General features: G+C 38.7%; 1 pseudogene; it reads left to right on the top strand.

The window, feature by feature from the left end:
* The first annotated feature begins 1307 nt into the window (after positions 1-1307).
* Positions 1308-11125, top strand: part of LOC129666374 (translation machinery-associated protein 7-like) — a 20422-nt pseudogene continuing 10604 nt past the window's right edge.

Here is an 11125-nt window from a genome sequence, read left to right as displayed (position 1 = left end):
AAGGAAGCAAGGAAGCAATAAACAAATGCTTAATCCCTTTTATTTTATTTTTTAAAACCCTTAAAATTATGTACATAAGTGTGTGTGTGTGTGTGTGTGTGTGTGTGCGCGCACACACACACTTGAGTACAGTAGCTGCAGAAGCTAAAAGAGGGCAATGGATTCCCTGAGGATTGAATTAGAAGCATTTGTAAGTAGCTGGGGGTGAGTACTGGGAGTTGAATTCAGGTCCTTTGGATGAGCACTGCTGCTCTTAACTGCTGAGCCATCTCTCTAGTCCAGCGTTAACACCCTTCTACTGTCCATCTCTGAGTTAAGAAACAACAGAATTAAATTTATGCTTCCAGATCTACAGTTAGAAAACGGATATCCAGCCAGGCATAGTGGCACATGCCTGTAATTGCTGTGTGCATATCTCTGCGTATATATGCATGTGTGAACATGTGTGTGTGTGTGAATGTGTGTCTGTGCGTGTGAGTATAGGATTATAGGATGGGGGTTGATGTCTGATGTTTTCTTGGTTAGAAGCATGCTGATTTGGCTAGTCTATGAAGTCAGGATGCCCTGCCTCTGCCTCTCAAGGAAGTGCTAAGATTATAAGAGGGCTGGCATACTCACCCAGTATTTAAAAAATGTGTGTATGTGTGTACATATGTTTGTATGTACATATGTATGTATGTATGTATGTATGTATGTATGCATGCGTGCATGCGGATGTGTTGGTTCTTTTCTTCTACCATATGGGCCTGAGGGATTGAATTTAGGTGACAGGCTTGGCACTCTTAAGGTGGCTCAGCAAGGTGGCTCAGCACGAGCCACCTTAAGAGCAGATTCTGGGATGGAGGGATGGCTCAGAGGTTAAGAGCACTGGCTGTTCTTCCAGAGGTTTTGAGTCAATTCTCAGCAACCACATGGTGGCTCACAGCCATCTGTGATGAGATCTGGTGCCCAGTTACTGTACACATAATAAATATTTTTTTTTAAAAGAGCAGATCCCAACCTGACTTTTATATGGGCTCCGGGGATGCAAACACCAGTCCTAATCCTACTGTAGCTAGCGCTTTGCCCAGTGAGCTAACTCCCCACACCTTCCCTCTTTTTTTACTAAGATATTGTTGATGTCTTTTAAGGTCGATACATGTATAGCTCACTCATTCTTAAATGGGTGCACCCTTTTCCATGCAACTGATAATCCATCACCTGTTCGAGCAGGCCCTCTTTAGGCGTTTCTGAGTCAGCCAGGCCTGAGGTGAAAGTTCATGAGGACACAGTCAACTTAATCTGCAGCAGCTTGTGGAGCAGCCGTTTTGAGTGATTATTACTAAATTTTATATTCGTTTTCTCTCAAGCTTCTCCAGCGTCTGGACTTTCATCTCCTGATTCTGGGGGAGGTGCTATAGGGCAGAATCAAGGTCCTGCTGCCTTGAGGTATGATGACATTTCATTTTCCTTCTGGCCTTTCCTGCCTCGTTCTTGCGTCATTTAAGCGTCTGGAGTCACTTTCCAAAGAAATGGCCTGTGGTGGTGGTGGCGGTGGGGGTCGTTTTCAGATGACAGATGTACAGACAGAGACTGCCTGAAATGTGCTTATTTCACATACCAGTGCTTTTAAAAATTAAAGCTCTACATTCTAAAACTAAACATATTGTCAGAATACACTTCTGAAAGACTGCAGCAGATCCTGGGCCAACCAACAGTTCATATGAACGCCTGCTCATGGTCACGCTAACCAGCAGAAGTTAGGTTGAGATTTTTGCCACTCCGATTTGATAAAATGCTGTGTCACTTTGCTGTAATTTTCCTCTCAGGCACATTAGATTGATATGATCTGAAGAGGACTCAAGAGTGTTTTTAGTCACACCAGTCACATAACTAAAAACAGTTATGTTTTTAGTTTTCTAAAGCATACTTTTCTAAAAGATAGTTTTCTATCTTTTAGAAGATTTATGTAAATCCATGCAAAAAATCCCAGATTCATCAGATATGGTAAAAAATAGGTAATTTAAAAGAAAATTTGTTTTTTTTACTTATGATGGGAAGGCCATCATAAGCTCACAGTGAAAACATTCTTATTCGTTAAAGTAGATGGACAAGCTTAACAGTTCTAGAATTGTGCCTTTTTCAAACAAACAAACAAACAAACAAACAAACAAACAAACCTTGGTGCTTTAAAAAACTGTACCTTAAACAAACTAAACCATAAGTAAAGCCAAAAGAGAAGCTGGAATGGAGAAAATACCCTCAAAATATGCAAATTGAGGCAGTCAAATGGCTGAAGGATTAAGGCAGAAGAGAATGTGTGGCAGACCCGCAGCCCTTCTTTTGGAACCTGATTCCCCATGCTATTTTTATGTCCCGTCAAACAAAAAGAGGCCTAGGAGCTCATCCAACCTTTTGAAGAGAGTTTGCTCACATGTAGCATAACCAATGGAGAAATGCAGTCAGTTGTCCTGGAACGTGAAGGCCTTGTTTAAGCAATGCAGTAGAAGTTAGAACTTATCTAGCAGTTTTCGCCTAGCTAGACCTGTGAATGATTTCCTTGCATTATCTAGACTGCCATTTGAGCACCTACATTCTCTTAGCCTGCGCTGTTCATCTTGTTGCCCTCAACATTTTGCATTAGGCAATTTCTAAAACTGAAACATCAATTTTATTGTGTGCGGAGTTTCCCCTGTGGTACCATTCATGAGGTAGGAACCCCCAAGGCATTGCCAGTCTACACAACTTATTTTTATATCTTAAAAGCAGTTCTTAAAGGGAAAAAAAAACACCTCATTTTACATGGTACATAAACTAGATATATCACCATGCCAGATGGGTTAACATTTCTATTTCTTCTGCACTCAGTGCACCATGGTGAAAATAATAGAATTTCCTTGTCCTTGTTTACCCTGGCTGAATACCATGAATTATGGTGACTTATTGAGTCATAATTCTGTTCACCCACAAACAAAATATTTTTCTATATTTGCCCTCTGGGCAGGAGATATTGTCAGATTTCACATCCATGAGCTGCAGCAGGCACACTATGGGCTATGTTGATGTGGATTTTCTCAGTTCAGATATTAACCTAAGATTTGAACAGGGAAGTGAAGAGCAAACACTGGTGTTCCATCTTTTCCTCCTCTAGTGGACTAGTTACTTTTTGTATAAGTCTACTTATTTTTAAATATACCCAGAGAGATGGAAAAGGTCATAGAGTATGTCTCCAGGACAGTGACAGTAAGTTGGAAAAAAATATGATTTCAGAAACATCTTTAGTGTTGAAGATAGATAATTCCGATTCAGCTAAGCAGATATTTAAACGACTGAATGAATTTCACTGAATTTTGTGATAGAAACTCTTAGTTTAGACATATTTTTGGTAGCTTAGGTTCAAACTTAAATTCCATAAGAACTTAAAGAAGTATAGAAAAGATAGATGAAGTGCCTCTCCAGGTCTTTCTACATATTTAGATCATTTGGTTGGTTGAGCCTCTGGATGGCCTTCTAGCCCAATGTGTCTTGTTGCAGGTGACAGCAGCTCATGAACTACACCAGGATGTTTTCACAGTCTTTTCTGTTTGTTAGTTCTTTGAGACAGAGTCACATGTGACCCAAATCCAGCCTTCAGCTCATTATGTAGCTGAGGATGACCTTGAACTTCTGCTCCTCTGGGTAGCATCTCCCAAGTGCTGGGTTTTTAGACATGTGTCATCACACCCAGTTTTGTTTTTGTGGTCTTGACATAAGAGATCGCAGAGTAGGTTTATGTGTGAGGCCCTTGTGAGAAGGTCAAAGAATGATCTCAGCTGGTGACTGTCTTCCACTGACATCAAGAGCATTTCATAGCTTGTTATTTGGTGTATTTTTAGATTCAAAATGCACAGCCCATGTATTTAGCAGCATCAATCTTGACTCACAGATTTTTGTTAATCCTTATTGTCTGTTTTTCAAAGATAGGTCAGAAAACTTTTTTTTTAATCCAAGTGATCATTTTTACTTACAAAAGAGAGTCATAAGCTATCCACCCACTTACTATTGTAGAGAAAAGGTGACTGGGCAGTGCAAGTGCCACTTATTAACACAACAAAAAAAGAGACTCAAGATCTCCAGGCATCACTGTTTTTCAAATGGAGATAGTATTTTTCTGCACCGTGTGGCATGTTTTCTGGATTAGAAAGTCTGAGCTCAGAATTCTAAAGCTCCCATTCTAAATGAGCTACAGCAATATAGCATCTATTTATTTAAGTATATATCCAGAAGTATAGAAATAGAATTGGTTCCAGGTGACTCCAAGATGTCATTGATGACAAGGAATATTTTCTCTGTCAGGGATAGAGGTTCTTTTTTAGCTCTTTTCCTTTGCAATTCTAAGATGACAATAGGGTCAGATGACTATTTGCTTTGTTCAGTTGAAGGAAGTAAGAAACTTTCAACTTTACACTATGGAAGTAAATCCTTTGTTATGTTATTCGGGCCAATCTTGGTCATGTGTGCCTTTTGTGTTCTAGTTCAGATACAGTCATGGTGATATATTGCTTCAATCAACCTATCATCTGGGAAATGGAATACATCACAAAAAAACTAGTCACGTTATCTACCATGTATTACAAAGCAGCTGTTGAGGGCTAATTTAGATGTACAATATCTGCCAATAAAAGACATTTACTATGTGGTAATTACTACACATTCTGATTAATTATAAATGGATTAGCCACTTTGAACTCACTCATGATTTACCCTGTTTGACCTAGACATGGTGCTAAAGGAGTTAAGAGCTTAGCTTTGTTTCCTACCCAACTTAATGAATTTTGTAGAGAGAAAATAATCTTTGAAAAATCCTATATCATACCTATAGTGCTAAGCTCCATAAACATTTCACACATTTGCCACTGTTTACAGTAAAACTCAATCAAAAGAACATGAATGAGTCAGAACAAACCCATTATTACCCTGGAAAAACAATTAAAGTGAACAACTTTTTTTTTTTAATTGAAAATAAATTCTTCTCTTTTATTTGTTTGTTTGTTTATTTATTTGTGCTCTGTTTACACCTGCATGCCAGAAGAGGGCATCAGATCCCAGTTTAGATAGTTGTGAGCCCCCATATGGTTGCTAGGAATTGAACTCAGGACCTTGGAAGAGCAGACAGTGCTCTTAACCACTGAACTATCTCTTCAGCTAAAGCCTTCTCTTATACAATGATTTCCTAATCACAGTTTCCCTTCTGTCCCCTCCTCCCAGCTCATCCTGCAACCTTCCCTCTCCCACAGACCCACTTCCCCCTCTGTTTCCCTTCAGAAAAAAGCAAGCCTAAACAAGATATAATAAGACAAGGCAAACGCCCTCATATTGAGGCTGGATAAGGCAACCCAATAAGAGGAAAAGATCCCCAAGAACAGGCAAAAGAGTCAGAGATAAGATGTTTGTAAGAAAAACCTTTGAGAAGACAGACATTCTTTCTAAGTTTCCTTGTTTGAACTGAGGGCCTTGCATGTGCAAGGCAAATACTCTACCACTGAACTGTGCTTTAACTGCCCCCCAAGCAAATTTTAAACAACAAATTTTTATCTAATGCAAATGGATTAATAAGGTCAGTTTTGTATCTTCAGAACACATTCAGTTCTCAACTTAAAGTATTGTTTCCTCCATACGGAGTGGAGTGCCAGGATTATACTAAATGCTAAAACTTCCTTTCCCCCCTAAGTAATCAGATCTCAAAGAAAGGATAACATTACTATTTTAACCAAGTTCTTTTATTTCACTCTTACATGCCACAACTTAGACCAGGTAAGGAATATTTGGACATATTCGTAATTCACACGAATCCTTTCTTCCTCTAAAAAGGAACACTCTCCACAATGAAATATGTTGGTCCATGTGTTCAAATTGTTCCTTGAGAAAATAAATTTATCAACAATTTGTCAAGATGAGGGAACAGCTGACTCCTAATCATCATAATTTGAGAATTTACTAAAAGGAATATTTAGAAAATTGAGGTCACAGAGGAAATCATATGCAGTAATCAACACAAGAAGACAGCCCATATAATCTAAGCAGGGTTTTTAGAGGCTCACAGAGACTAAATTGACAATCGGGGAGCTTGTATGGGTTGGAGCTAAGTAGTCTGCATATGTTATGTTTGTTTGGTGGAAAATCTAAGCCTACAGTGTAGCTTGGTATTCTTGTTGGACAACTAATAGTGGAAGCAGGGATGTCTCTAATTATTTTGCCAGTTCTTTTTTCTCCTTTCCTCCTACTGGGTTGCCTGTATCACAACTCTGATATGAAGGTAGATGCCTAGTCTTATTGCAAATCTATATAATATGCTTGGTTGATATCTCAGGGAGGCCCATTCTCTTCTGAAGGGAAATGGAGGAGGAGTGGAACTGTGGGAGAGGGGAGGTGAGGAGAGGGACCAGGAAGAGAGGAGGGAGGAGTACTGGTTGGGGTTATATATGAGAGAATAAAAAAGAGAAAAATCACTGAAGTTCAAAGGAGGAGAGAACTACCTCATCAGCCAGCCGAGCACTGACATCTGGTAATGGATAATACTGACCATACAGCTTAGCACGTTAGACAATCAGGCTTATGCAACAACTCTTTCACTGAGTTTATGTAATTTTATAGTCATCAGAACTGGCTGTATCTATCTTAATAGACTAATATATATTAGGCTAATTATTTACTTTCTTTGGACTTTAGTTTCTCTATTGGAACAGTGGCTTACATAATATTTTTCAAATCTACTCACACACCCAGGTCCAATAACTTTTAAAGAAATAAAGAAAATGAGAAATATTTTTACATGTTATAAATATTATCACTTATTAAGAGACTATTAATGCTATCTATTAAGAGACTTATTAATGGTATCATTTATTAAGAGAGTTATTAGGGTGTATGATGTCTGTCTTATTTACTCCCCTCAATACATGTATGAAGTATGTGCTATTATTTTCATCTCAAGTTTATAGGCAAAGAGACAGATGAAAGAGGTTTTGAACTAAAACAAGGTCACACAGTTATTAGTATCAGAATGAGATTAAAAAAAAAATCCAGAAAACGTAGCCAGAGATCAGTCTGTAAGGAAGTGGACACGTGCTGAAAACAATACAAAACAGTAATTTATAAAAAATGATTAAAGATCTGATTCTGTCATTTTACAATGAGTCAGATTTTCTCTGGGCCTTGGTGCCCAGTGAGCAATAAGTAACTAAGTAATACCCTACTAATGTCCCACTTATGGTGGGCTGAGCAGTCAGCAGTAGTCTCTAGCCATAGCCACCCTTGTTACTACTGCATTTCGAAGTCTGGGACTGGCATCCTTAGAGGTCACGTGATTAAAGAAATGTTTCTGCTCAGTTTACCCTCCCCTTTCTCAGTGAAGTTTAAACTGCCTCTGACCTCTGGAAAGGTCTTCTGATATTAACCATGTTCCCTCCAAAACAAGTTAATGGCAAATCAATTGTTTGCAGTCTTAATCAGGATATCACAACGCTAAGGAAGAATATAAAGTACATCCCCTAAGACTGTTGTGGAGGGTGGGAGGCAGATTCTAAAGCTCCGTTCCTACTTCAACTCTTGCAATAACATTCTACATAAACACACTTTGAGATTCTGTGTGAGATTTCATAACATCCCTATCACTTGGTGAAACACGCTTGCCATCGAGTGTGAGGCATGGAGACAGTCTTTACTTAATTGATGAGAAGATGAACTTTAAACTCAGGGATCAATTTATTATGGCATCCTTTCAAGAGATCTTTAAAGAGTCGTAGATGGGATTTCACAACTAGCAGAACTTTATTTTATGTCTTTTTCTAAAGATGGTAAGCACAAAGAATCAAGGTGATTTAGTGTGGCTTATTTATTTATTTTATTCCTTTAAAGAAAAGGAAACATTTCATGACTTGGTCTAAATGGAAAAACTTTGGCTTTTATTCTAGGAAAAGAACCATGCATGGAAAAACCCAATGCAAAGGTCATGCTTAACTGAAAGCGAAAGAATAAAAACCAGTTCAGAGTGTAAAGGAGAGGGGTGAGGACAAGAGACAGCATCTCCATGCTGCTGAGGCATCGGATAACTCTCCAAGATGCCAAGATATCTGATCTCTAAGACGGTTATGAAGCTGTGTAGCATTTCTTTTAACAGAAAGTATTTGATAATCTATGGAGAAAATAAACTAAATACCACATAAACAGTTCGGAGATAACTGCAGGAGAGAATCCTCTTGGTCTTTGGTCTTTTATGGGAAACGTTTATTGTTGAAGGAAGTATTTTGCAACAAGCTTCCTTCTCTGGGGATCTTAGTGGTGGGAACTAAGTAGTGTTTGTTAACAATGGCTTGAAGTATTTTCTCAGCCATTTGCTTTTGGGGTCATTTCATATTCTGGAGGACATGGAAGACCTGGGGAAATGATTTGTACCTAGTTGACAGACAATTTGTCATCTTAGCGTTGTATCAGTGACAAGATATGTACTTTTGGGGGTTCTTTTGTGACAAGGATGAATCATGGGAGTTTTTTTTTTTTTCTGGAGTAATTTTGATTCAGAATGTTCAGCTGGCCTATGTGATGTGTGCCCTTTCACCGCAGTGTCCGCAGGGTCACTGTGGCCAGAAGTTTGGACAAAGTGCAGTAGGACAGCATTTTTTTTTCTCCATTTGGTCCTCAGGCGATGGTGATGAGACTGTGCTGTATGAGGGTATTTATTTGGGAGATTGGCTCTTGTGATTAGAGCTGCTGAGAGATCCCACGATAAGCTGGGAAGGTGGGGCTGTAGCTTGTCTGAGTGTGAAATCTTTGGAAGCAAGGAACCACTCAGTCTGAGGCTGAAGGCTCAGAAATCCAGGATGTATCTCAGCCCAAAGTCTGGAGACCCTTCAGCGCTGAAGCCCCAGACTAGAAGGATGCCCTGGCTCCTTAAAGAGAGCATGAGTGAGATTTTTGCTTTTCCTTGCTTTTTTGTTCCACTTGCAACTCAGCTGATTGGATGGTGCCCACATACTCTAAGTGGATCTCTCTTAGCCCACAGATTCCACTGCCTAGTTCCTTGGGAAATATTTTCCTAGACATACTTAGAAGTAATGCTTTACTGGCCATCTGGATACCCATTAATCCAGTCAGGCTGACATGAAAATTAACCACTATCTCTAGTTAAAGTGCTTAAAGTGGTTTCTAATTTCCTGTAGGAATACTGATGAGCACAGTAGATATTCTGCACATTTATGCTTTTCTAACAAAGAAGTTTTTAATCCCCGGTTACTAGAGTAAAAAAAACTTAGAAAAATAAATTATTTAAAAAATTTTTTAAAAATTTAAATTAAATGTATTTGCATGTGTATGTTTGTGGGTGCCCATGTGAATGCAGGTGCCCTTGGAGGTCAGAGGTTTCGGATCTCCCTGGTACTAGGGTGATTTCAAGCCACCCTATAAGGAAATGAAGCTGAAATCCATTTACTTACAATAACACTAGTATAAGGATGCTTAACTACTGCGTCATCTCTTTAACCTCTGGAACATACATTTTCAATAGATTCGTTTTTAGGAAGATCACAAGATTTACTGTGATTAAATTTTTTTAAAGATTTATTTTTAATGTGTGTTTCTGCTTTGCCTGTATATATATATTATATATGCATATATACATATGTGTAGTCTACATATATGTAGCTACCATGTGGGTGATGGAATAGATCCAGTGTTCTCTGGAAGAGTAGCCAGTGTTCTTAACTCATCTCTCCAAGCCCTTGATGTCATTTTTACAAGTCAATTTAGAAGACGATATGATTTTTAATAAAATAAAATATAGTTAATGAAATCACTTTTTAAGATGATTCAAAGTGAAACTTGTTAGTATATTGAAGAACCAATAAATTTAGGATAAAATATAAGTATAGCTATAAAACACTTAATCTTCAATAAAGAAAGCACGTTTTGTTAGGTACCAGGGGGCTCCCTTTTTAATTGTGTGGTTATTAGTAACAATCAGAAAAAAAATCAAACATGTTAGCAAGAGCCATCAGTAGTCAGTGATTGAAGACTATGTGGACATGACAGAACGGTAAGATAACTTATTCTCATTCTCTGCCATGGCTTCACATAGCAAGTACAGGCCTGGGAGGGAGGAGGTTTTCTTGTATTTCTGGGACTTCATTGTTTTTTTTTTTGTTTGTTTTTGTTTTCCACAGAGAAACACTGTATTGGGGGAAGTTTTTCCCACCTCAGGCTGCACAGAGGATTCCAAAGAGGTAGCCCTTCTAGATGAACTATAGTTCTGAGACTATTGGCTTTGGTTCATGGAGGGTCTCTCTAGCTCCTAATTGTTGACAGATAATGAGAGCCTGGTTTATTGCAGGCTAAAAAGAGGGATACCCAAATTTCTTCCTAGAGGAAAGAACAGAGCAGGTAAAAGAAATGCGGTCCCCCTGAGACATCTGAGCAGTTTACAGCTTCTGCACCCTAACCCCCAGGGAGTCCCTATGCAGTAGATGGAGAAAGGAGGGGAAGCAGGCAAGAGTGAGTCCTGGATATGATGTCAGTGCCTTTATTTAAGTGTGGCTTTCAGACAGAAATGCTTTCCTAAAGGGATCTTAATATTTATGTTTAACTAGATGAGCTATGACCCCACAAAGTGTCCTTTGTCACAGAGGAAGAAGACTTTCCCAGGAGGGTGCAAGCCAGCGTCCCTCACTGTAGAGGGACTCAAGGGAGTTATACATCCTTGTGGTCATAAATCTCTGTGGCTTTAATGCATGCTATATAAAGTGCTTCTGCCAGACAGGAATGAACAACTGTCATTTAGTTCTCCGATATAAAAATCTGGTTGTTTATCTAAGCTTTGCATTCAATTTCCAGTTTTATTACCTTATGACACAAACACACACACACAAGTGTTTAGAAACAGACTATACACTTATTGTCTTTATCCTGATTTAGATAAGTCACATGATAAAACTTTGCTTCATTTTTGCATTACTCAGAGGGTACTCTGGCATTCCAGCTTCTTCTTTTCTTTAAGATTCTGTGACATAGAAAAAGAAGGAGGAGGAGAAAAAGGGGAGGAATAAAGAAAGGAAAAAAGGAAAGACAGGAGGAAGGAAGGAAGGAAGGAAGGAAGGAAGGAAGGAAGGAAGGAAGG

The sequence above is a fragment of the Psammomys obesus genome, unplaced genomic scaffold (genome assembly GCF_907164565.1).
Source record: "Psammomys obesus unplaced genomic scaffold, mPsaObe1.curated_primary_1811, whole genome shotgun sequence".
Lineage (NCBI taxonomy): Eukaryota > Metazoa > Chordata > Mammalia > Rodentia > Muridae > Psammomys > Psammomys obesus.
The sequence above is the reverse complement of the archived record's forward strand: the minus strand, read 5'-3'. Positions and strand labels throughout refer to the sequence as shown.